The 20,982-nt window shown below is 54.1% G+C and overlaps 1 long non-coding RNA gene across 1 annotated transcript; it reads left to right on the plus strand.

Annotated features, from left to right (window-relative positions):
* The first annotated feature begins 986 nt into the window (after nucleotides 1-986).
* Nucleotides 987-19,480, plus strand: LOC124078883 (uncharacterized). The gene is made up of 3 exons (XR_006847090.2): nucleotides 987-1,172; nucleotides 15,328-15,417; nucleotides 18,413-19,480. It is a non-coding gene; the product is annotated as an uncharacterized LOC124078883 (long non-coding RNA).
* Nucleotides 19,481-20,982: the final 1,502 nt, after the last annotated feature.

Here is a 20,982-nt window from a genome sequence, read left to right on the forward strand (position 1 = left end):
AGCTGTGTGACATTGGGAAAGTCACTTAACCTCTCTTATCTTCCGGTCCTGATCTGCACAATTGGGAACAAGGGTACGTAAGAATTGTTGTGTGGATTAGAAGGGACAGTGTATGCAAACCCCTGGCACAAGGTCTGGCACGTGGTGATGGAGGTGGGGGTGAGGGTGAGGGGTAGGGGTGGTGATTCCAGGCCCTGGTCCCAGCTTGACCCTCTGGTGGGGCCTTATCCAGGGACGTGCCCTGTCTCGACTTCCCTCCTCATGTCCAGCTTCTGGGCCATCCTGCCTCTGTGCCCCACCCTGCACCCCCTTTCCCTGGCATGACCCTGTCTAGCAACCTGCCTGGCCTGCTTTCCCTGGGAAGGCAGAGCTCCTCTGTGGTCTTCAAAGAGGGAGACACTGGGGGAGATGAAGCCCGCAGGACGGCGAGGGGACAGACGCAGGGCCAGGGAAACGGGGACATTGGCTTACGTGGGCACACATCCCCCTACGTGGGCACATCCCCCTTACGTGAGCACACACCCCCTTACACGGGCACACCCCCATTCAGGTGCACACCCAGACACACGTCCACAAACAGGAGAGACACTCGCGGAGACAGAGAAGAGACCACTTTTGTGGAGTTTGCCCAGAATTTTGCAATCAGAAAATTGAAGAAGAGACTGTTCTAATTCCAGCCTCCGTGTGAGCTTTGTCGTGCATTGCCTGGTGACGGGCTGGGACCGTGGCGCGCATCAGTGAGTCCAATGTTTAGAGCTTCCAAAGATCCTAATGTGGCCCTGGGGATGGAATGGGGGAGCGGCCATGAGCTGGAACCCGGCCTGGCAGGGGGACTGAGAGGACCTGGGTCAGCTGGTGGACAGACAGGGCCGGGGCCAATGGCAGGCTGTTGCTGGGGAAACACGGCTCCACGCCATCACCAGGACGGGGAGGCGCACGGCCACCTGCCTGCCCTCTGCCTATTCTCAGTCTCCCCAGGACCAAGCCCCATCTCTTTCTCTCTGTGTGTCCTTCATGAATAGGAGCCACTCCACGGACCTGTGACATGAGACGGCACTGGCCAAAGGAGGACGTGGGTCTGCGATGGGGACAGGACTGAGCCAGGAAGGCGAACACAGCAGATTTTTATGACCGCGCCCCTCCGGGGTGAACTCAGCATCACCCCATCCTAGGTGGGTGGCCAGTTCTGTCCAGCATTTCCCAGGACCTTTGCCAGGGGCCCAGTGCCAGGCGACCCTGGGCGAGATTGGGAGCAGCCCATTGGCCACGAGCTGCCCATCTGATCTGCCCTGCCCGGCCGGCCGACCCCACCGAGCTTTGGCAGCTGCATTTCCCCAGCTGACTCATGGCCCGTGCTCTCGGGCCAAGCTTGCAACATCTTTCCACAATAAAACCTCGATGGAGGTTAATTGCCTGCATAGCTCTGCAATTGAACAGGCCCATAAAATCTTTATTAGGTGCCAGCGCAGGGGCTGAGCCGGTGGCCAGTTGCTTGGCTTTGGTGCCAGCTCACAGCTGGGCGGGGGTCCTCAGGAGGGGCACCTAGCGGAGGGTTTTGGGTGGAGCATTCCATGCACCTTTTGGGAGCTGTTCCAAAGGGTTTACAGCAGACTCCGCCCATCAGTCGGGGACCTTGCTGGTGGTTCTGGAGGCTGCTAGACTTCCTGTTTCCACCATTAATATTCAGAGCCTCGCTGCCTGACCACAGTGTTTCAGAGAGCTTGTCAAACACCTGCTGTGTCCCTGCGTCTCAGGCTGAGCGCTGCTGACCACGGCATCACAACAGCCTTGACCTTCCGTGGCTTAGACAGCACAGGTCGACTCCTCCCTGGGTTCTGGATCCTTGTGCCAGGACGGCAGGAGCCTGTCTCTGCTCCATACAGTCCCCAGGGATCCATCCAGGCTGAAGGAGACTTGGGGATGTGTCACCTCTGAGGTCCCTGTGGGAGGGGAAGACAGGCAGGACCATGCTTCAACCTGAAAGTGACACATGCCATTATGTCTCTTAATTTGTTGGTCAAAACTAGTCGCATGGTTTCAGGGGAGGCTGAGAGTTGCAGGGACCCTGGGGGTGTGTTTGGTGAGTCCTGACTTCTCTGGGCCCCAGCTGTCCCTGCTTTGTGTGTTCTGAGAGGTGGCAGCAGGTGGTCAGGGTGGGTACCCTGTTCTTTGGTACGGTGCTGGGGTGTGTGTCCACTGGTGGCCTGCAGGGTCAGCCACCTTTTGGAAGGGAATGATGGGTGTTAATACAAGAGCAGACCTTGGGGCATCTGCTCCCTGGGGAGTCACTTCCCTCAAGCTGACTCCACCAGACCCGTCCTCCCTGAGAGAATAGTAGCTGCTCTGTGCTGTCCCCAGGTGGGACGTCAGACTCACTTGGGAAACTCTGCTGTCTGTGGCACCTGAGCCTGGAGACTGGTGGGGGCTGCATGGTGCAGACCAGGGAGGAGCTGTCCATGAATCTGAGGAGCCAGCTCTGCAAGATTTCTAGGGAGTGACAGCGCAGCCTGTCCCTGTCCTTGTCCCTGCAAACCATGAGGGGAAGACTTTTTTCTTTTTTTGGTTCTGATTGAACCTGGGGGCATTTTACCACTGTGCCACACCCCCAGCCCTCTTCACCTTTTATTTAGACACAGGGTCTCACTAAACTGATTAGGATGTTGCTCAGTGGCGGAGGCTGGCCTTGAACTTGGGATCCTCCTGTCTCAGCCTCATGGGTGGCTGGGATCACAGGCTGCTTTACAAAGCACTTTTGAGGATGTTGATTGGCTTTGCCCAGGTGCCTGCTGTTTTCCGGGGCCTCAGTTGCTCTCGGAGGCAATACCTAAATCCTGGTTATCATCACTAGGGCAATCGTGTGGCCCACATTTCACAGACGAGACAGGGTGAAGTGGGAAGCCGCAATCCGTGATACCAGTGACCTCACTGGGTCTTTTGTCTCCCAACTCTGTGTCCAGGAGACTCTCCATCATGGCCACCTCTGATCTGGTTCCCCCTTCTAAGGGTAACACCCCCCCTTTCCTGGGTGAGGGCCTTGCCCCCTGCTCCCCTGATTCGCATTCCCCTCCAGCTCATCTTGGTCCGATGGGGTGAGTTAATGAGGAGGGAGGGGACACTCAGGGTCTCTTCTCACATACCACAGCTGGAATGTCCTATGGGCCCCCTTCTACTTCATCAAAACAAATTGAAGTGTAGAAATCATCTAATTCAGACATTGCTCAGCAGAGGACCTGGTATGAGGACAGAAGTCGTAACTGGAGACAGGGCCGACTCAGACATTTATTGTGACAGGCTTTGAACAGAGAGTGACAAAGTCCTTGGTAATAAAACAAAAAAATCAGACGATACATCTTGTGCTAAAAATGCCCGTTGACTACAGTGAGAACCAACCCAAGAGCCGGATTCTGCTGGGAAGGAGGTTTTGTGCAGAGCACACTGTGGGGGGTTTGTTCATATTGTTCAAGTTGGAGCCAGGAGGTTCCTCGGTGCCCAGGTCCTCGTGTGGTGAATGAACGGCAGCCTGGCTCGATTCGCAGACTGACTGGGAGCCTCGGGCTTGGAACAAGTGCCAGTCATCTAGTTCAAATACAGCGAGACACTGGGCTGCCACCAATTAAGCTGTTCTCTGTCCGTGAATGTTGTCTGATCATCGGGCAGCCCTGGAATTCTCTGAGTCTGTTCTGGTTCCAAGGTCTGCCTGGTTCTAGAATCATGAATGAGAGCATTTAAGGTCTTCATACAAAATTGGTTGCGATTTTTGTCTTTTGATACATTAAGTTCTAGAACAGGTGAAGCCATTCTCTAGTGGTAGGGACCAGATCTGTGGAGGCTTCTGGGGGAGAGGTTATAGGCAACATTCAGGGCCCTTGGAATGTTCTGGATCTTGGTAGAGAGGCAGACCACGTGGGGATTTGCTGGTCAAAATGGATTAGATCATCTGAGTAAGACCTCTGCGTTTGGCTGTAAGAAAATTATCTCTGAAAAATAGAAGTCAGCCTACTGATAGAACATTCTGGAAGATGGAAGGTAGTGAGGTAACTCAAGAGTTGCTATTCTAACTTGTGCAAAGCGCTGTTAGGTTTTCATCACTGTGACAAAATGCCTGATAAAAACAACTTAAAGGAGAAAAGGTCTATTTTGGCTCAGGGTTTCAGAGCTTCCGTCCAGGGGTGGCTGGCTTCACCGTTTCTGGGCTGAGTTGAGGCAGAGCATCATGGCGGCAGGGCGTGGCCAAGGAAAGCTGTTCAGCCCATGGCAGCAGACAGTGATAGGAAGGGACTGGGGACAAGATATACCCTCTGGGGCAGCCCCTAGTGACCTGCTTCCCCCATCAGATTTTGGATCCATTGGTGGGTAGATCCGCTGAGGAGGATGGAGCCCTCAGGAGCCAGTCACTCCCCAGCCTCACCTCGGCACACTGCTGCCCTGGGGTCCAAGCCTTCAGCACCGAGCCTCTGGGGACATTCCAGGTCCAAACCTTGAGAGACGTGTGGAGGCTGCAAGCCCTACAGGAAGTGACGAGGAAGGGCAGCAGCTGGGGGCGGGGATTGCCAGGTTTTAAAGACTGAGCAAGTCTGAGGTGTGTGTCAAGAAGACGCATCAAAAGGCAGTCAGAAGGCGGCAGAGGCTCTCTCTGGGCCTTCTGCCTTGATGCTCTGCCTCACCAGAGCTGTGGGGCTGGCCAGTCACGGGCTGGAACCTCTGTAATCGTGAACCAAAATAGAGCTTTCCTCCCTAAAAAGAAGATAGACATGGCAAGAGTAGAGGATGAGTTTCCAGCCAAACAAGGGACCAGGTCTCTGAGTAACCCTACAAGGAAGACCCCCATAACCCTACAAGGAAGACTCCCCATAGCCCCGCCTTAAGCCCTCCTTTCCCTCCTAGTCCTTGTCTACCCTAAGACTAACCCTGACCATGACCTTGAACCTCACCCAGGTCCTAACCTTAAGTTAGCGCTCACCTCACTCCAGCCCTACTCCTCCCCTCACCCCAAACCCAATTCCAACCCTAAAAACAACCCCAACTCTAACCCTGAATTCACCACCTAGCCTAACCCTGGCCCTGAAGATAATGTCAAGTTCCCAGTGAAGCTGACCCTAAACCGCCCTATTTTATTCTGCTGCCCCAGGCCCAGTGAGACCAGAGGGGTTGGAAACCATGGGATGGGTGGGGGGCAAAATCTCAGCATCAGCTACAGAGGAGAGTTGGGCGTCAATCACTGCCTTCCACAAGAAAGCCGACGTGCTGACCCAGAGTCTAAATGCAATCCAAATGCGATAAGAGAAGGTGCTCAGCCTTGTTACCAGTGACACTTTGGAAATGGAGGCCAGGGTCACAAACGTCAGGGCTGTGGGGACATTCCTCAAAGATTCTCATTTGACAGAAGGGAGACAGAGAACCCGTTATGGATATGAGGTGCCCCACGGAAGCTCATCTGTGAGACATGCAGACATCTTCAGAGGTGAAATGACTGGGTTAGGAGAGGCTTAACCTAACTGGTGGATTAATCCACTCCTATGGATTATCTGGGAGGTAACTGTAGGCAGGGGGGTTGTGGCCGGAGGAGGAGGGTTTGTGGGATGTGCCTTTGGGGTGTACATTTTGTCGCTGGTGAGCAGAGCTCTCTGCTTCCTGATGGCCCTGTCCTGAGCTGCTTTCCTTCTCCATGCCCTTCTGCCATGATGCTCTGCCTCACCTCGGGCCTGGACCTGTGGAGTTGGGCAACCACAGGCTGAACCGATGGAACCATGAGCTCAACAAACCTTTCCTGCTCTAATTGTTCTTGTGAGGTCTTTTGGTCACAGCAACGTAAGAGCTGGCAGTGCCAGAGAGGGGTAGTGAGGTGCCTGAGGTCTGGGGAGGGGGCCACAGTCCCATCTGTGTTCTCCCAGCAACACCAGCTCTGGCCTTGGTCAGTGGCACAGCAGGACCTGTGTCAGTGAGCAGTTAAGATCTTCAGACCAAATGGGCTAAGAATTTGTTTTGGAATACTATTAAGTTCTAGGAAGGGTAAAACCAATCTCTAGTGACAGCGATCAGACTGTGGGGGCTGCAGGGATAATAGTTATAGATCTCGTTTGGGGTGAGAGAGGGCTTTTTGGGTCCTGGTGGAGATGAAGATGACACTGGATTTGTTGGAGGGTTTGTGTGAGGCTCTGAGATGTGCATCCTGAAGAGCAGCCGCCATGTTGTGAGGAAGCCCATAGGCACAGGAAGGCCCTGGGATGTGCATCCTGAAGAGCAGCCGCCATGCTGAGAGGAAGCCCACAGGCACAGGAAGGCCCTGGGATGTGCATCCTGAAGAGCAGTTGCCATGTTGTGAGGAAGCCCACAGGCACAGGAAGGCCCTGGGATGTGCATCCTGAAGAGCAGTTGCCATGCTGAGAGGAAGCCCACAGGCACAGGAAGGCCCTGGGATGTGCATCCTGAAGAGCAGTTGCCATGTTGTGAGGAAGCCCACAGGCACAGGAAGGCCCTGGGATGTGCATCCTGAAGAGCAGCCGCCATGCTGGGAGGAAGCCCACAGACACAGGAAAGCCTTGGGATGTGCATCCTGAAGAGCAGCTGCCATGCTGTGAGGAAGCCCACAGGCATAGGAAGGCCCTGGGATGTGCATCCTGAAGAGCAGTTGCCATGTTGTGAGGAAGCCCGCAGACACAGGAAGGCCCTGGGATGTGCATCCTGAAGAACAGCCACCATGCTGGGAGGAAGCCCACAGACACAGGAAGGCCCTGGGATGAGCATCCTGAAGAGCAGCCACCATGCTGGGAGGAAGCCCACAGGCACAGGAAGGCCTTGGGATGTGCATCCTGAAGAGCAGCTGCCATGTTGTGAGGAAGCCCGCAGACACAGGAAGGCCCTGGGGTGTGCATCCTGAAGAACAGTTGCCATGTTGTGAGGAAGCCCACAGGCATAGGAAGGCCCTGGGATTTGCATCCTGAAGAACAGCTGCCATGTTGTGAGGAAGCCCACAGGCACAGGAAGACTCCACACAGGTTTTTGGGGCAGAGCCCAGTCGAGTGCCCAGCTGGCAGCCAGTGCCAACCATAGATATAGGTACATCAGCCTCTGGAGGAGTCCAGCCCCAGCCTTCAAGTAGCCCAACAGACCAATGGAGCAGAAATTAGGTATTCTGACCAAACCCAGTTGCCAATTCATGAGAAGTAACAAGAAGAAATTATTCTAGCACTAAGTTTGGTTCGAGATGCAGCAGGCTCCTCCTGTGAATCACCCATAGGGCCTGGCCCAGGGAGCCAGCTTCTCTTTGTTTCCTTTTCCCGAATCTCGTCCAGCTCCCAGCTTTGTTCTTAGGGGCCCACAGATTTCCACCTTGTCATGTCATTTTAAACCCAAGAAAGCACAGCAGGCTCCTCTGGTCGGAATCCCTGGAATCTGTAGTTTTTCCAAGCTGTGGCTCCACCCTGACCACAAGGGGACGCCTTTGTCCGTTTTTCATTACTGTCGTGCATGTGTCCGGGTTCCTGTGAAGAAAAGAGGTTTGCTTAGCTCCCTGTCTTAGAGGTGGCGAGTCCAAGCAGCATGGCGCAGGCTCTGGTGAGGGCCCTTGGCTCTGTCACTTCATGGAACATGGCCTTGTGGTGGGAGTGCACGCAGCAAGGAGAACCCGTCGCAAACCTGGGGAAACCCAGGGGCAGCTGGGAGGGGCCCAAAAGGACCCCTTGGAAGACCCCTCCTCTTAAAAGTGCCACCACCTCTCTCATTACCCCCCTGGGGACCAACTCCCAATGCATGAACCATGGGCAATGCTCAAGCCACACCCAAAGCACAGCATGGGGTGGGCTTCAGCTCCACGTGTCCTGAGGCCTCACGTGTTCCTCATGCTGCAGGACAGGAGAAAGGACACCTGTCCCCAGCCACAGCTTCTGAGCATCTTCCTGATGGCAAGCCTCCTCGTCCTTGGCTCTGCACATCCCGGAGATGCCGAAGTCCTAAAGCTTCTGTAAACACCTACCTGAGAGAACCGAGCCAGCGAACACCCCGAGTAAAGCATGAATGTCACAGGAAACAGGGACTCGCATGCCAGAGACTCACACCTGGCTCTGGGCACATGTGGTGAATTCCGAGTGCTAAGCACAGAGACGGGGCTGTAGTTATGTAAGTCCCGGCAATCACCAGGCAAGGCTCAGCTTCTGCCAGATTTGAGAGGGACACAGGTGGCCCGTCTTTCAGGCTGGCTGCTTGCCTACTTTGCCTTTTAATGGGACGTTACTTGAAGTGTGTTTACAATTCTTTAGTTATAAAATTTTACTTTTGCATCAAAACAAAGAACACAGCCAGGAAAAGAAAACCCACTGTAAGTCTTGCTGCACAAGAGGAATTTGGTTTTTAAATGAAGGTGGTGGTCCCCAGGCAAACGTTTTCATGCAGTCTGGTGGGGGGGGATACCCTCTGCTCACCACAGCAGGCTGGAGAATCTCTGGCCAGAGGAATTGCTTGGTACCTTGCTGTGTCAGTCAGCTTTCCAGAGCTGTAACAGAATGCCTGAGGCAGGCTACTAATCAAGGAAGGAAAGGGTTATTTGGGTTCATGGTTCTGGAGGATCATGTCTCAGATCAGGCAGAGCCATGGATTTGGATACACCATGATGAAAGTGTGTGTGGGAGGAAGTTCCACACGCGTGTGCACACGTCTCAGTCTCTCTGACAGCCGGCAGGGCGCCGGTGCTACTTTATTTAAAAGGATTCCAGGGGAGAAGTGAGGGTTGAGGGATTGCACAAACAGCCAGGGCACAGGAAGGAAAGAGGCACAGACAGAACTCGGGTCCTTTGTGTTTGAAACCAAGCTCTTTCCCTTCCCACGGCACCTTGGTGCGTTTCAGGTGCCGCGAATGAAATTGCATGTAATATTTAAAAATAGCTTTCTTTCTCCTTTGGAACACTTTCCTTAGGTCAAAATCCTAGAAGCTGGGCTGCTGTGTGAAGGTGTGAGCGGGTCTGGGTTGAGATGCCTTCTCCAGCGCCTTGCATGGGGGCAATTTGAAGCTGTCCTGTTGTCACCCTCCCAACAAGCCAGGGAACAGCACCTTTTTCTGCACTAATATCCCTGGGGACGATGACAGATGACAACATTGCTCAGCTCATTTCTCAATGTAGTTTAAATTTGCATTTCTTTGGTAACTGTGAGGTCGAACCCTTTTAAAGGAGCCATTTCCCGTCGTGTGAATTGTGGCTCCTCTTTGAGCTGCTCACGCCTCCAGTGTTTGCCACCTTCCCCCTCAAAACACACGTTTGCCTTTTCTGAGACTTGGAGATGAACATGCCGTGCTTGAGTGGTGCTTTCCCCCAGTAGGTTCCTTTTAGTTCCAATTGTAGTACTTTCAGGACTTTTCTGTGTTTTCAACTGAAGATCTCATTTGTGATTTCTTGTATTTCTTCAGAGCTTGGAAAGTCAAATGCCATGCATCCAAGAATCCAGAATAACTCCATTTTATTATCTGATGTCCATCATATGATTTTTTTGTATTTAGCTCCTTAACATAAAGGGAGGACAAATACTGTATTTCTGGCTAGGTTTTAAGGATTTTAAGAAGGGTATATTATTATTTATGTGATACTAAATGCATAACAAATACCGTGTAAATTTCCAAAATCTCCAATGACATTTTTTGTGGATTTTTTTTTTTTTTTTTGTCAAAAGGATGTTAAGCTGGGCGTGGTGGCACACACCTGTGATCTCAGTGACTTGGGAGGCTGAGGCAGGAGGATCACAAGTTTGAGGACAGCCTGAATAACTTAATGTAACCCTGTTTCAAAATAAAAAACAACAAATGGCTGGGATGTAGCTCTGTAGTTATGCCCCTGTGGGTTCAATCCCCGGTACCCAACCAAACCAACCAAACAAACCCCCAAAACTCCAAACCAAAAACCATCAACCAATCCACAACCAACCCTTTAAATTTAAACTTTACCTGCAAGAATGTGGGGGATCCTACTCTGGATCCTGGCAAAGTGTCGCTCCATTCTGAAACAGAACCACACATCCTGTTCCCAGGTGCCGTGCCTGCCTCTTGTGGGGGGATATGCATATGTGTGGACACTAGGCCTGAGGGTGTGGCTGACTTGGCCAATGGTATGTCAGTGGATGGGCCATTGGCCCCAAATAAACAGAGGCTTTACCAGGCACTGTGGTCCTAACAGCCCCTGGTATCTGCTTCTCTTTCGTGAGCACAGCATTTCTCAGATACAGCTGATTTGTTCAGTTGTAAGTCACTGAGATGTGGGGTTGTTTGTTATTGCAGCACAATCTAGTAAAAGCTGACTACTACACTGAATAAAAAGTCTAGAAGATAAAATAATATTTTAAGAAAATAAGATAATTGGAGATAGGAAACATATTAGATCCAATAGCTAAAACTCCAATTATAGGGCTGGGGTTGTGGCTCAGTGATAGAGTGCTTGCTTAGCATGCATGAGGCACTGGGTTCAATCCTCAACACCACATAAAAATAAATAAAATGAAGATATTGTGTCCATCTACAATTAAGAAATATTTAAAAAACTCAAGTTATAGCCAATTATTTAATAGAATGTATCATGTGCTAAAGCAGCTATCACAATTAATGGAAAAAAGATTACTTGATGTATCAAGAGGTGATTAGGAACTTGGAATAATTATGTACATATTTATAACATCTATAGAAATAACTGAAAAAACTTTGAGATGAGTAACATGGGGTTTTATCATTATTAACACCTTAGGAGGTTTGGAATTGTCCCAGGATAATGCTTAGCACATGGTACTCAGGACATATTTATGGCATCCCTAGTCATGCTCAGTAAATATATTTTAAACAAAAACTAGAGTTTCTTTTCCCTACCTTTCTTAGGAAAAGGTTTAACCTTTAAAGCACTTAATGTCTCCCCAGAGAGGACAATTAAAATTATTTTCTACATACTTCCTTTCCTCTGGTGTTTTCCAAGGGACTCTGGATGATTCATTTTGTCCAGAAAATACCATCAAGTTCAAAGTCAGGGCCTGTATCAGTCAGCGCTGAGTGGCTATAACAAAACACTGGAGGCAACTAAGAGCTGGTTTATTTAGATCACTGCTTGGGAGGCTCACATCTAACTACTACTGTGTTAGTAGTTTGGGCCTCTGGTGGGGGGCTCTAGGTAGCACTGGCAGGAAGTGTGTGTAGGAGTGAGCAGCCACATCTTAAACCAGGAGGCAGAGAAAGAGGAGAAGACTCACCATCTCCTTCAAAGACACCCCCCGCCCAATGACCTAAGGCCCTCTCAATAGGCCCCACCTCTTAAAGGTCCATGCCACCTCCCAACACTGCCAAGCTGGGGATCAAGCCACTGATTCAAATGATTGTGCAGCCATTTTCCTCTTAGGTAATCCAGTTTTGTTATACTTGGCTGACATACCCAATTTTTCAGCATTTCAAGCAGAAAGGCATTTAGCACAAGTAACTAAGTGCTTACAAAACTGTTGGAAGGATTGGAAGAAAGGAATCCAGGGAGCTGTCATTGCAGCTGTGACAGCTTAAAGGTCAGACAATTGCTGCTGTCCTGGGTCGTGGAGCTGCAGGGGACATCAGCGACCACTGCTGAGGTCACAGCCATGAGCAGGTGACTCGAGGGTGACTCGGGGAGTCCAGGCATTACAAACCTTCCTGTCAGGTGGAGTGTGAGTGTCAGGTCGTTGGAGCCTCCCTCTGCCTCTCTTCCGCCTTCCAGATATTTCCTGATCTCTTACATCATGTTTCATTAGCTGAACATGAAATGCATACAGAACCTTAGCAGCAAAATGACCTTGGCAAGCAGATTTTAGCCTTCTGTCCCTGTGCGTGGGGGGCGGGAGGGATGTGGAATAAAGGAGGTGTTGGAGATGGAGGCGCAGGGCAAATGCAAACCCCCAAGCGCACTCTAAGCCACCACAGCTCTTGCGTCTCCCTTCTGGCCCCAGGACAGCCCTGACCCACAGGAGGCTGGCTGGGCCAGGGAGAAGTTGGGCAGGTCCATGTCTTCCGCTGCAAATGCCACTTTCATGCTTTCTTATCTAGAAGCAGAGACACAGATGCACACCCTTATTAAGGGACTCTCGGTGGACACGGGCGCCAACCTCATGGGTTGGACTCAGAGCTGTCCTCGCTGTGCTAGTTTGCCAGGGCTGCCGTGACGAAGGGCCGGATGGCCTGATCAGTGAGCTGGAGGCTGGAGCCCGAGCTCTGGGTGGCTTCTCCCCAGATGGCTTTGCTGGCTCATCACCGCTGTCCTTCTCCTGGGTCTCCGCGTTGTCTTCCGTGGGCCTCCCGCTGTGAGCTACAAGGAGTTGACATGGGCAGGGTCTCCACCAAGGCCTGACCCCACCTCCTCCTGTGGCCTATGCATTAGTGGCGTCAGCCTGTTTCGGGATCAGAGATGATTTATGTAAACTCCTTGGCGCGGACCGTTGGCCCGTCGGATCTGCAGGTTCCGCATCTGAGGATTCAACCAAACCTGCATCAAACAAAGCAAAACATCTTTGTCTTCTTTTTTGGTGCTGAGGATTGATCCCCGGTGTCTGAGGATTCACTGCACGAGGGCCCCGTGGTTGGTGGCTGGCCAACCCTAGTGGTTAAATACCTCGAATCCTCCTCTTAGAAAAAGGCACAATTTATTGTCATCTTACAGATGTCGGAAGTGAGGGCTCAGAGAAGTTGAGTGACTGGCCAAGATCACACAGGCAGAAGTAGAAGGGCCAAGACTGGGATTCAGGTAACCTGGTCCCAGGGCCAGTGCCGGTTCCCCGTTGTACCACCCAGACCCAGAAGAGGGACTTGATTCAGAAGAGCCACAGGTGGAGGCCAGTGGGTTGGGCTTTGAAGCACCTAGGACTGTTCTCAGGTTTGGATCAGGGAAGGTCCCAGTGTCCCTGAAGTCTGTGGGATCCTGCTACGTCCCCCTGTGGAGGAGCTGCTGTGTGCTCAGTCCCTGCTCAGAAACTGCGAGGGGTGCTGTCCAGCCTGAAGTCTGGGCTTGGGACTTGGACTCCTGGGCTGTCTCTGCCACTCTTTGTCCCTCCCTGGGAACTTGTCACTCCTGGGGAGGCAGGCCCTGTGCCTCAGCCTGCAGGACAGTGGCAGGCTCAGCCTCCTTCTGAGGAAGGCCAGCTCCTGCTGGGCTCTGCTGAGGGGCTCTGGTGGCGGCCTCTGGCCTGGGACGTGGTCTGGGCCTCACGGTTGGGGCGTCTGTGAGCCCTGCAGGGTGGTGGTGGCTTCAGGCTGGTGCTGGGTCCTGACAGTGCCAGGCCCTGGGTGACTCACGGGCCGGCTGGTCTCGCCACTGGTCCCCACTACTCTTCCTCGGGTCTTGCCAACCTTGGATCTGGGCTCTGCTGGGCTTTCTGTTGTTGACTGAGAAACTCAAAAAGGTTAAGGCCCAAGTGAGATCCATTGGTTTGGGAAGAGCCGAATCTCACGACAGGAATTTACAAGCCGTGGTGAGTTACGGTGTGCTCAGAGCGGCCGGGGCCAGGACTGGGGCCGGGGCTGGGGCTAGGGCTGGGGCCAGTTTTGAAAGGCGATAAATCAGGATGAATTCACAAGATATTTTGACCACCTGGGATTAATAACAAGGGTGATGTCAGCCCAGGGCTGAAGGGACAATTGTCTGCAGCGGAGTCTCTGGTGCGGTTACTGTTAGGCAATCGTGTGTGAGAATCCCCCACTGCGTCTCCCTGGCTTTATTTGTTTGATGGGGTGAACATAAGTGACGCCATTTTGATTTTGACTATTTCCATTGGGCCAAACTTCTCTGCCAGGTTTCTGTTCTTGCGACTAAAAGGCTCAGGGGTCACTCTAGTTAAACTGGGCTAACTGGGCTGCACGAAATAACCACACAAGAGACACAAATACCTTTTTCTTTGGGGTTGCCGTGACGGCTCCTCTGACCTTAAGGGTCCGCAGAAAGAGAGAGAGAGAGAGCACGCGCTGACCCCTTTTATGGAGGAGAAGCTATTCAAATGAGGTAAGGGGTCAGGTTTCAGGGGGCTGAGTCTATCTTCATGATGTCCACTGTCAGCAGGTTGACTGACACCTGGGTAGGCCACACCCAAGGGCACAGTAAGAGGAGGGGACACACACAAGGCACTTCCATGGAAGATTCTATCCTAAACAGGGCAAGGGGTTATATTACAAAGGAACAGGTGAGCATAGCTTCACCCATGGGGCTGTAGCAAGACACACCCATTTCTGTGACTGAGCGCCTCAGCACCCAGCTGGGGAGTGTAACTCAGTCACTGGTAAGGTTGGCCTCCCACACTTCTCCAGTGGCCAGAGTGGGCAGCTGAGTGGCTGCACTGAGCTCCGGACTGTGGTCGTGGCTACCTGGGTGGCTCTGGGCGCAGATGGGTGCACTGGTCCTTCCCATCCTTGGGTGAGCTGGCCCCTGGTCTGTCTCTGAGCTGCAGCAGGGACTTGGCTCTCTGGGCTGGGCTGTTTGGGTGCCTGAGCTGGGACAGGCTCTCTTCTGGACAGAGATGGCTTCTGGGCTCTGACTGAGCCCCTGGCTGAACTGGGAGGTGCTTTTCCTCTACCGAGACTTGGTTCCAGAGCCATGGGCTCAGGTTTCAGGTGCGAACTCCATGTCCTGGGGGAGTGGACATGTTCTCACTTGGCCTACGATGTCTTGTGAGATCAGGGACCATCCCACATGTGCCCCTTCCCAGATGGGCTGCCCAGATCCCTGATAGGACAGTGGGGCAGTGGCAGGACTCCATGTCATTATTCCTGCCCAGAGTGGGGCCACAGGTGGCAGCTGGCATCTTGGGTGACTTTTGCTTGTGACAAGGGGTGTGTGTGAGGAGCCCTGAGCACTGGGGTTCAGGTCTCCAGGGACTAATGAGCCCTTTCCAGGCTGGCCCCAGAGCTGCTGTGACTGGGGCAGGGCGAGTCCCTGTGTGAGAGGCCACCCAGAGCCACTGTGTCCTCCCCGGAGAGCTGTGGTTTCGGCAGAGTCCCAGTGGTCAGAGGCTGTGCCCACTCACATGTGGTGGCAACGAGCTGCTTATGCTGAGGAAGATGTAAAGGTGACACAGACTTTGGTGCCACTTGCTATATTCAAACACGAGGAGTCCCCAGAGCTCAGGTGTGAGGCAGGAATGTTCAGGGTGAGACGATCAGACCCGGCTCCTCAGCAGTGGATTAATCCATTTGATGGATCAGGCAGTTGGAAGGACTAGTACTGGGCGGTGACTGTGGGTGGGTGGGGTGTGGCTGGTGGAGTAGGTCACAGGGTTGAGCCTTTGGGTGGCATGTTTTGTCCCTGGAGAACTGAGTCGCTCTCTGGCTGTCATGGACTGAGAGCTGCCCTCTCCTGCCAGGCTCCTCCGCCATGATGTCCTGCCTCGTCCTGGGCCCAGAGCTATGGAGTCCCCGGACCACAGACGGAGCCTCGGAATCCAGGAGCCAAGGTAACCTGTTCTTCCTCCAGGTGGTTCTGGTCAGGTCACAGTGACAAAACCACCCAGGCTTTCTATCACAGTATGGGCATCCCACCCACCAGAACAAGGTACTGCGGTCCCCGCGGGTGACAGCCCAACGTGAGAACCGGCCTGCAGCAGCCCCCAGGCTCAGCCCCCCGGGTCCCCTCAGGGAGCCTCCGGTGGCCGTGCTGTTTCCGACCAGGCAACGTGCGCACGGTCTCTCTGAACAGAGTGAATCACAAAGCCATCGAGAACCGGATTTTAAGATTGCTTGTGCGCTCTGCGTGGCCTCTGGGTTCAGGCCCAAGACACAATGCACAGGGCCCTGGAAACAGGGTGAATGCAGGCGGGTGACCAAAACCACTGGGAGGGCTCAGAGAGCACCCAAGTGCCCACCTGTGCTTCCCCAGTGAGACCCCCTCAGGTGCTGTGTGGTTTCCGAGAGTTCCTGGGGCAGGTGGAGCTGAGGGGTTCGTGGTCCATAAGACTTAAGCTGGTGGACAAGTCGAGCATTTGCCAGGAAGGCCGGTTGTTCTTATTTCCAGGGTCAGGTTTTTAACTATTTTTTTTTTAAATCAGGGATTGAACCCAGTGGTGCTTAACCACCGAGCTGTATCCCCAGCCCCCTTAGTGACAGGGGGGTCTCACTAAATTGCTGAGGCTGGCCTCCAACTTGCAATCCTCCTGCCTCAGCCTCCCAAATTGCTGGCCAGCCTGGCAAGTTAGTGAGACCCTGTTTTAAAATAAAAAATGAAAAGGGCTGGAGATGCACCTGGTGAATTTTAGCCATTTTAATGCAGCTAGAATCTTGTGTGACCTCATCACCATCCAACTCAGGGCCTTTTTTTTTTTTTTTAACAAATCTGCAACTGTGCTCCCACCAAGCCCACCCGCTCCTGCTCCCTCTGCCCCTGGCCACCCTGTTCCCTTTTCTTTCTGTCTCTGTGATTTTGACTTCTTGAAGAGCCGCATCTGAGTGGATCATCAGCCTTTGTGTTTTGTCTGACTTTATTCTTTGGACAAAGACTGACAGATGATGGTCTGCAGCTCCGCGGATTTTATTATATCCTAAAGTATTTTTCCCCACAGAAAGAAAAACATGTTTGAAAAGAAAACTCTTTGATTTGGGTTTTGAAAAGATCACTGCAGGAGTGGAGGAGGAAATGCCGCCGGCGCAGGGAAGAGCTGGCCCCGGGCCTGTGGCCGCAGAGCCCACCTTGGGCCGGGAGCAGGAGAGCTGGCATCCGACAGCGGGCGATGGAGCCGAGCGCAGCCTCCCCTTGCCCAGAGGGGGAGGCCCGAGTCTCCTGGCAGCCTCCAGAGCCGGCAGAGCAGAGGACGAGACGCAAGAGCAGCCCTGGGCAGCCCTGGGCAGAGGGGCACCTCCACGTGGGCTCTTCTGCCGGCTGTTGCAGATGGCAGGTGCTGTGACCTTGGAGACGTTCCAGGGAGGCTGGGACGAGCCAGGCTTGGTGACACATGGGAGCCAAGCACCTGAAAGCCCAGGGGACTATACAGTCACAGGGAGGTCATTGGCCAGCGGCTGTCCTCATCCACTCGGGACGGGCAGGCGCGGCCCTCAGCATTTTGTTCGTTCCTGGCACATCACACACCCCCGCTCCTCACGGAGACGACTTCTTCTCCATCCCCCCGGGACTGGGGACTGAGCCCAGGGCTGCTCTGCCCGGGCCGCATCTCCAGCCCCTGTCATTTTTTAAGACAGGGTCTCGCTAAGTTGCCAGGCTGGCCTTGAACTTGAAACCTCCTGCCTCAGCCTCCTAAGCTGTTGCTAAGCCACCAGGCTGTGGTCTTTGCCATGGTGTCCCCGCTGTCTTCGGTGTGGGCACCGCCAGGCTCATGGAGGGGGACGTGAACGTGGGCGTTGGAGCTGCAGGGCCAGGCTGTGCCACACCCGGCTCTCCTGGCCCCGGAGGCCTCACAGGGCTCACTCAGGGCTCACTCACCCGCTGCCAGACAGGCGGGTGCCAGGCCCATGGCACCTGTCGCCCGAGACACCCAGAGTGGGGACTTTGCAGTGCTGTCTTTGAGCTTCCCGGCAGAGGTAGCGGTGGGGACAGGTACCCTCTCCTGTAGCCCCTCCAGCACCAGGTGTTCCTGAAGCCCCTCCCCCTAAGGCCATCTGGACCACGAGGTCATGGGCGGGCCCTGTGGGTGCTGGGCGGGACTTCTGGGTGCTGGGTGGGCCCTGAAGAGGCCCGTGCCTATGTCCCACGTCCTGTTCGAGCTGTAGGACCTGCTGTTCCCGGGCGGGCAGGAGCCATGGTTGGGGCTGTGCTGAGATGGGCCTCCCAGCTCTGTGACGGTGACAGGGAGGGACATCCTTCTGTCCCGTGAACTCCATGCTCATGGGCATTGCTGCTGCCCTGCTGGCGCCTGCGCTTCCCCCTCCCCTGCCTTGGAGGATGCAGGGCAGCAGAGAGAGAAATCACAGCTGGACTCCAGGGCCCCAGGGAGAGGAGTGTCAGTCACAGCTGGCAGGTGCCTTGTGTTCCCCTCCCCCAGAGCTTGGCTTCAGCACCTCCCTACCCAGTCACCCCCAGTCTGTCCGTCATTGCAGGATGACACGTGGTTATAGCCCCTGCCCCATCTTACCAATAACAAAATTGGGCTCAGAGAGGTTGATACACTCATCCAAGGTCACCCAGGGGGCTAGCGTCGTGGCTGGACCCAGAATACAACCAAAGTTAGAACTAAATGACAGTTTGGGACTGGCTTATGACACTGGTCCTGGTCATGCAGCAAGCTGGGCAGGAGGAGGTCACCGTCCCACTGAGAGAGGGGAGGGGCGGTGAGGAGAGGTGAACTGGGTCTCTCCCTCCATCTGGCTTTGCCAGCCTGACCATCCACATGGTGCTGGTCCTGCAGTCCCTGGGGGGCACCCAGCCAGGAGGTAGACACCCAGGGCCTGGCCGGACCATGCACAATAATTGAAATCATTTCACAATTGTCTTTGTCACAACAGCATAAACAATACAATAACAGTGGAATCCAGCAATAATATGAAGTGTATTGTGCCAGCCTGAGGACCAGGACTACGTCAAGGCCAGCTGTGGACGTCCAGCCACACGTTGGTGGCTGTAGGTCCATGTCTTCCTGTTGACCTCAGGAGGGCCCCTGCACGCGGCCAGGCTTACCAACAGGACACCCTTGGGAGAGAGAAGTGCACTTACCAGGAAATTCAGCCCTGACCCAACGTGTCATTTAACGGATGGGTGGAATTCGCTCAGGTTTTCCCCAGTGCCATCCGCCCGGGAGGCTTTCTGTCCCCGTGGCCTAGCATTCACTCCGCGGTCCCAGCTGCAGTGGCCGTCTCTCCTCTGATGCACAGCGAGTTGTCCCGTGGTGTCCCTCCATCTAGCTTTGTCAGCTGTTTTCTTTTTCCCTTTATTCATGTTTTCCTTGCTGGGGACGGAACCCAGGGGCTCTCAACCCTGAGCCACAGCCCGGCCCTTTTGATATTTTATTTAGAGAGAGAGTCTTGCTGAGTTGCTTAGGGCCTTGCGAAGTTGCTGAGGCTGGCTTTGAACTTGTGATCCTCCTACCTCAGCCTCCTGAGCTGCTGGGATTATAGGCGTGCACCGTGGTGCCCAGCTTGCCTGCTGTTTTCGAAAGCTGGATGTGTGTTTCCGGTGGAGTGAATCCTGAGGTCTGTGTCTTTTGCTTGAATCTTTGAAAAACAAACAAACAAAAACCAAAAAACAAACAAACAAACAAAAAACCCCCCCAAAACCCAAACTAATCGCAAAGATTAAAACCTGAGAGATTGTCTGCTTGTCTTGACTTCTGTGTCCTCTCATGGACAGAGAGCTCTGCCCTGGGCCCCTGGACTGGGATCCTTCAGGGAACGGTCCTGCAGCTGGGTGGTGGGTATCTGAGATGGGGCAGGTGTGATGGGTGCCGTCCCCCCTCATCGGGGTGAGTCCTCCTGGACATGTAGGTGTTGATTGTGCAATTCTCTTTGGGTCTGACCCACCCAATTCAGAGGCCATTTTAGAGCCCCTGGGAGGCAGAGGAGTGGCCTCTGGGTGCACAGCTGGTCCATTCACCCTGGGGCTTGGCCTGTCTCCATTTTGTTAGTGGGATAACAAGGGGCTGGGCTCACGTCTTAACAAGTTGTTTTCAACACCTGGCCAGAAATCAGGCGTGGTCTATTTTGGGGCAGTGGCACCTGCTGGTGTGTAATTCAGAGAGCTGTCTCTGGGCCTGTGGGCCTCTGTCTGGAGAGCTCCCCAGGTGGCCCATCCACCTGCAGCCTCAGGTCCCTGCTGTTCACCCCTGTGAACACTAGGTGGCAGTGGTGCCCTGCTAATAACCCAGAGGCGCCCGGACAGCTGGGCAGAGCAGCGGCCACTGTTCATTTCAGGTCACCCCAGGGCTCTGAGGGAGGGGACTTTCCTGTGGCCCTGAGCAGGACGAACTGTACTTTCTCACATTGTGCAGACAGCTGGGGCCAGCCTCCCACCTTGGAGTGCCACAGTGTCCACTCCACCCCTCTCCAGGTCTGTGGGCTCTGGTGACAGGGAAGGAGCGTGCTCCAGGTGGACAGCTTCCCACCCTCTGCCACCCCATCCCAGTTCCCTGTGGCCCTGTCACCATGGGAAAAGACACAAGAGGGGATGAGCCAGGACTTGCTCAGAGGCACCCGGGGGAGTGGCCCCCACATCCATCACTACAGTTTGCATTTGGAACATCCCTGGAAGGCCCAAGTGCCACAGGCTTGGTCACTGGCCACGGCACTATTGGGAGGTCACTGGACCTCTGAGATGCAGGGTGCGGTGGAGGGAAGTTAGGGCCATGGGCATGCCCTGGGGAGGGACAGCAGGAAGCCAGCCCCTCTTCTCTTCTCCTTCTCTTCCTGGCTGCTGCGAGGTCGGTGACTGCTCCCTCTTGTGCCCCCATCATGGGGCACGGCCGCAGCCACAGGCCCAAGTGGCAGAGCCAACCCACCATGGACTGGAACCTCTGAAACTGGGAGCCCAGACAGACCTGTCCTTCCTGTAACTTGTTTGTCTCAGGTGTTTTATTACAGTCACAGCTTTCCCAGGTGGCACTGTCTGAGCGCAGCCCCAGGCTCTTGGGGAGCACTGTGGGGACCCATGTACCTCCCTGTAAAGTCGGGATGGTGATCACTGCCTTGCCCACCTCAGTGGGTCACAGGAGGGATTCACAGCTAGGGTGGGTGCCTACAGGAGGTCCCACTGTGGCTGTCACAGTCCTGGGGCACAGACCAGCCTGTCCACGGGAGCATTCCTGCCCATACAGGGAAGAATTTGGGTCCCCTTAGGTCATGCAAGAGGCAGAACAGGGCCCTTGGGTGTCCTCAGGAGTCTCTGGAGTCCGTGGACAGGGCAGTCTACACAGGACAGTGCAGGAGTGTTGATGTTGAGGACCTTGAAATGCGGATGTCACCTTGGGCTGTCCAGGGGCGCAGTCCCGGGTCCTGATAAGGGAGTGAAGCAGGCAGGAGAATTGAGACAGAGTAGGGTGTGATGGTGGATGGCAGTGTGGGGATGGACAGTGAGAGGCAGAGCT

Source organism: Marmota monax, unplaced genomic scaffold (assembly GCF_021218885.2).
Source record: "Marmota monax isolate L192 unplaced genomic scaffold, Marmota_monax_Labrador192_F-V1.1 WCK01_AAM20220418_F8-fsc00454, whole genome shotgun sequence".
Classification (NCBI taxonomy): domain Eukaryota; kingdom Metazoa; phylum Chordata; class Mammalia; order Rodentia; family Sciuridae; genus Marmota; species Marmota monax.